A 6,000-nucleotide genomic window follows, 5' to 3' on the forward strand; every position below is an offset into this window, starting at 1 on the left:
GACTGCAGTTTTTGGTAAAAGTGATGCCTTTGAGTATCTATACACGTGCTCAGAGTGGAGTGGGGAGGCTTTAATTGGAGTGGCTCTAATTAGTGACCCCACTATCATGCATATTCAGCATCTTGCACTTTAAAAGTGTGTGTGGGGGGGGAGCTTTTACCTAAAGTGCATTTGACAACTTCAGTTAAAGTGCCCTAGCACCACTTGGAAATGCAGGGACGCTGAATATAGCAGTGGAGGAGGCAGCTGCAGTGTGCTAATTAGCAAGCTCCAGCAGATTGATTAATGGAGTATGATCCAAGGCATGTGATTAGAACACATAGGGACAGAGCTTCATCATATGTATAGGCGCCCTCCATTGTCAGGTACGAGAAAAAGGAGGATTAGCCTATTTTATTGCGCATTAGCAAAAGCAGTTTTCTGTGATGTGTTAATGCGCATTAAAATAAGCTAACGTGCATTAAAGTGCATGTGTAGATGGGTCCAGTCAGGCTAGGTGTTTAAAGCTTTTCTCAGTTGTGAGAGTCTTGCAGGTGCCTGACAGTACCCACAACCCTGCCTGGCTTCTGGTTTCTTCAGGCCCTTTCAACTTCACTAGAGGGCTTGTGTCAGCTGTACCCTGGGAGGCACCGGGGATGAGAGGTGGGTCAGCAGCCATCAGAAAGCACGGACACATCTCCACGTGCTGCCACATACACTGCTAAGTGTTAACAGAAACCTGTGGCATGCAGAGCTGGTGTGACTGAGGCAGCAGAGGGAAGGGTTCGGTCGCTGTGAGGGTGGACACAGGTTCTGCCATATAAAGCTCTGTGGCATAGGCCAGGGGAGCATATTTAAATCACCAGCTGAGGTTCCTACGTGACTGCAAGACTCGAGTAGCTGAGGCTGAGAAAAACATCTCATTCCTTAGTTAGCAACCCTGGATACTTACCCCTCATCCTAAAAATAATGCCCATTTTTGCACAGCTCCCTCAACTCTACATTTTCTCTGTGGAATATGCAGTACTCGTATATACCCTTTTTGCCATTCTGTAATTTGTCGTCCATTGCATTTTGCAACTGCGGGGAGGCACAGTGATCTCTGGTTTGCAGTTAGGGTAATTGATAAAGAAGATAAGTGACTTATTCACTGTCACATAGCAAATCAGTGACACAGATAAGGGAAGAGCAATATTTAAAGCTAGCAGTTTTCAGGGAGCAAAATCTAAGAGAGTTTCTGACACTCCCCAGATGTCTGGAAGTAGTCATTTCAAGTTCTAGTAGAGTGGTGCTCAACCAGGGTGTCAGGGCACCCAAGGGTGCCCTGAAAGATAAGATAAGCCTGGTGTGAGAAAATAATCAGGTAAGTGCAGGCTCAGGCCCTACCTGAGGGCCTCCTTGCGAGTAGGTGAGTACTGTAACAATGGGCAGCTGGTCAATTCACAAAAGTTATGGAGGGCTGGCTTGAGACTAATGAGGGCTGCCTTCAGTCTATTGAGGGGTGCCTTGACTCTAAAATGGTTGAGAGCCACTGTTCTAGTATACCTGTCTTAGTACAGGTAGGCTTATTAGCTCAGCCATGGCACAGTGCTGTGTAAACCCCCAAGTTTTGGAGGATTTACATAGCACTCCTGGGCCATCTATACTGCCTGATTGCAGGGCTCTGGTGTGGGAGCCGGTAGACAGAGTCACTTTCTTGGCTTGGCAGCAGACCCAGGGTCAGGACAGAAGTAGTACAAACATCAGCTTCCAGGAGCTTGCATCCTGTCTCCCAATAAAACACAGCTAGGAAAGGATGCTAAGCAATTAGAAGTCCCCTGAGAGAGGGTGTGGGCTGACAAAGTATGAGATTTTGGGGAGGGCATAGAAAGAAATTGGCTGTTATCAGATCCAGGGAATCAAACCTCAGTGAAAATATGCCGGGACAGATTACTATTTTTTGCTGTTGTTTTTAAAAAGGGTTCTCTCAAATGCCTTTGTTCTACAGAAATGATACTTTGCTTGAAGAAGACTCCTTGGCCACTGATTACTACTGTCATTGTTCCATATGGAACAGAACTGCAGGGCATATGTCTAAGTCAGACTTGCTAAAGTTTGGGCGGTTTTTTTGAAATTTTTTCATATTCTGGGTCAAATTAGTCAAATCAGTTCTGAATCCTCTCGATTGAACAATACAATTCATGGCTACATATAGCAAGCCTGGGGCTTCAGATGCTCCCAAATCCATTTGGCAGGCATGCTACATGCAGGCCCAAGCCCAGAGGTCTTGGGGTTCAGATGCCCTCTAGTCTCACTTACTCTTAGCCAATGGCCACAACAGCAAGCTGGGGAGGAGTCCCCCATTTCCATAAAGTAGGTGTGTAGCTGAGATCCCTCCACTGGGACACTATACCAGACTCTTGTAAGGCATTGGACAGGGGTGCAATGGACAGCGTCATTCTAACATGATATCGGTTGAGGCAACAGACCAGTGCAGTGACTACACTTGACCTTAGCCCACAAGAGGCTGAGAAGCGCTGAAATAATTGTCAGTACAGGAGGCTGACAGTTGCACAATTCAGCAATGTTTCAGCTGATACCTGAATGGGCGTGTGCTTGTCAAAACTAGCAAGCATCAGAAGTGCATACACCCTGATAACAGGCAGACAAAGTTATCTGGATAAATCTGATATCTTTTATTTGACCAACTGAAATAGCTGGAAAGATTCTTCATTGCAAGCTTTCAGGAACAAACACCCTTCATCAGTCTAAGGAACTATCTGTATTCGGTCTGTGTTCTTCCTGGAAGGAATAGAAAAGAAGCCAGTTGTTGTTTGGTTTCTCCTACATGTTTTCCATCAGGGCATTTGGTGCACTGGATCATACACATACACACACACACACACATTCTCTCTCTCTCTCTCCAGAAATATTATATATTAGGTGTGCACCAATAGAGATTTTGGGTGCTGATACCAATAGTAGATTTTTGCAGCCTGGCAGCTTGAAAAGCAGTGAGCAGCTGGTAAGCCTGTTGTGGTGGAAGGGGAGGGGAAAGGGAAGGGGTCTGGGGGTGGGGGCAGATTAAGGCCCCTGCAATGAGGGAGGGAGGGAGGGAGTAGGGCTGGGGCAGGGGCTGGGGCAAGCACTGCCCACCCAAGGCGGGGCAGGGTAGGGCACAGGACAGAATCGTGGCTTATCTGGGGACAGGGTGGGTGGTTCCCACTGCTGTGCTCACCCAGAGAGGGCACGGTGGTGTGTGCCCCAGATCTGCATGGGGCGAGAACAGGCTGCCGCTGCTGCTGCGGGCTGCGCTAGGCTCTTCCCGGTGGGGGCCGGGCTGCACTCAGGGCAGGTGGTAGTGGCACTGGGAGGGGGGTTGGAGGGGCTGCAACCACCCCAGAACATGCCATAGCCCCTCTGTAGTCCCCTCCCAGCACCTCCACAGCCCAGCCCAGCCTGCAGCGGCAGTCTGCTCTGCCCTGCACAGATCTGGGGGCACCCCCCCCATGCCCTCCCAGGGTGTGTGCAGCAGCAGGAGCTGCCCCCCATAAGGCCCCAGGATGAGCTGCAGCTCTGTCTTGTGCCCTGCCCTGCCAGCCCCTGCCCTAGTCCCACTCCCTCCCTCACTGCAGGGGCCTTGATCTGCCCTCCTCATGCCCCTTCTTTTCCCCCTCTTCTTCTGCTACAACAGACTTACCAGCTGGACACAGCTCTCCACACTGTGGTCCTCAGCCTACATGCTGCGCTGCGACTGCACACATGCACAGGGCATTTATCATTTATATTATCAGCCACAGCAGGCAAAAAGAGCTAATATCTGATACCATCAATTTTCTTTATATCAGTGCTGATCCAATATTGGGCTGATGTACCAGTGGACCTCTAATATATGTAAGTAAGTATATATATATATATATATATATATATAAAGTAAGGCGTGTGTGTGGGGGGCGGGGGGAGAAACTGTAAAAAGCATGTACAGCATGTGGGGTCTTACCAACTTGAAGGTTGTTAAGACAAGGCACAGGGCAATTTCTGTTGTCCAGAAATTACGGGTGATCTAATCCTGCCAGATGTGGAACAAATCTATACATATATGTATAATAGCTGCATACATTTTGGTTATTACAACATTTACTTATCTTACCTATATTAATCTCAGGTTAATATAGGAAACCTCCAAGCATTGACATCAGAAGGGCCCTCTCTCCTTTCCTCTTTCCAGATGAGCAAAAAGGCAGACAGTTATATTCCACAGACTGTTCATGTGTGTGTATGTACAGTAATTCAAGCCAGCCCATCTAAGTGAAATGCTCTGAGGTTTTATTTCTCTGTCCTCAGAGATGTTTCTGTCAGGTACTTCCCAGGATAGCAGAAATTATTCTCAAGCTGGTAGCTTCTTATATACAACCTGCATCACAGATGTCTTGAAATCAGTTTAATGGCACAGAACATGTTTATTTGTATCATAACGCTAGGGGGAGCTTTTGCAGCCTTACAGTCTTGAGGTCCATTGCCAATGCCAATACACCCACTATTTGTTATATGGCATTCAGATAGAGTGATAATGAGGGGCATGTAAATGCCTAGACAAAAGGCACTGAAAACAAGTAGAGTACAAGCCAATCTATTTTCTAAAGCGCTTCACTCTTACGCATTCTGTTACATTGCTGGAACCCTATGATTTGCTGGAAAGGAGAGACAGAAGACTGATTCTTTTAAGCAGGTTAACCTATAAGTACATATTTTTCTCATTATTTGGTATAAAAAGCCAGAATCATCAGAAGATATTTAGGATGCTGAGGTGATTATGCCAAGAAAAAACATCAGGCTTCAGATTACCAAAGGTGAGAAGGTTTGTTCACTATTAGCTAAAAGAAAAAGGCAAGAGACTAGCCCTGGCATAAGTGGATGTGAATGCGTTATTGGTTTTGGCTTATGAAATGTATTGCCTTGCACTAGGTCCAAAACTACTATTAGCCTTTATACTCCAAGAATAGATATATCTGGCTGAAAATGCAAGTTGTTTTTTGTAGGTCATAGAAGGCAGATGAAGAGATCAAGTCACTTATAAAGGACTACTCTTCCCAACAAGCTTCTTTTTACAACCAGCTTCAAGGTTGTCAGAGCAGGGCAATAAAGCATAACCACAGTCCAGTGCCCTGGCCCCTACTCCTGCCTTTCTGTCCTAGGACAAATAGCATATCTAGTGGGCGGTGAGCAGAGCACCAGCCCTGGATACCAACTGTGTGATGGCACCTGAATCAGTGTGGTGGCACCTGAGTCTTTGCCATGGCAGGGGCAGCATGCTGCCTGGTCATAGGAATGTATCTGGGGGTGTGGAGCAAGTGGGGTGATTGGAATGGGGCTTCCCTTCCCCTCAGGGGAGACTTTCTGATGGAATGGGAGCAGCTCTACTCCCAGCAAACCTGTGCCATGGTGCCACTGCTGTGTCCCCATGGCAGCTGCCGTCACTGTGGAGAGAGCCAGGACAAGTAAGACTTCCTGTCTCTCCACCCCCCAGCCCTGCCACAGCCTTGCCTCAGAGGCTCAATGAGCTCACAAGTCTCTGCCTAGCAAAACAGTGTCAAACCTAAATGGGGCCTATGATACTACCACATATTATTATACAAGCAGTAGTAGTAGTTGTAATTAATAATAGTAAGAAATCTAGCTCTTTCCCTCCCTGTGCCTGGTCCTTTAACAGCCTCTCCCATTCCTGACCCCCTAAGCAGACTGGCCAAGTCCACCTAAGTGGGCTTGTCAGGCTTCCTCTGCCCTGTCCCCAAATGCTCCTGTTTCCAAACACTTGGATTCAGTGGTTACTGGGCCAGGCCTTTCGTTTGTGCAGCTCTTTGGTCGTTTCCTTGCTTCCTTCCATAGTTAATTAGTAGGGCTGTGCGAAATTTCACCATCAGTTTTCTTTCAACCTGCTCTGAGGTTGAAACAGCAAAACTGAAATGAAACAGATATGGTCGAAACAGCCTCGAAACAAAACAAGGCAAGTTGAAACGTTTCGCCATTTCAATGCTGTTTGAA

Source organism: Crocodylus porosus, unplaced genomic scaffold, assembly GCF_001723895.1.
Source record: "Crocodylus porosus isolate Cpor-Errol unplaced genomic scaffold, CroPor_comp1, whole genome shotgun sequence".
Taxonomy (NCBI): domain Eukaryota; kingdom Metazoa; phylum Chordata; order Crocodylia; family Crocodylidae; genus Crocodylus; species Crocodylus porosus.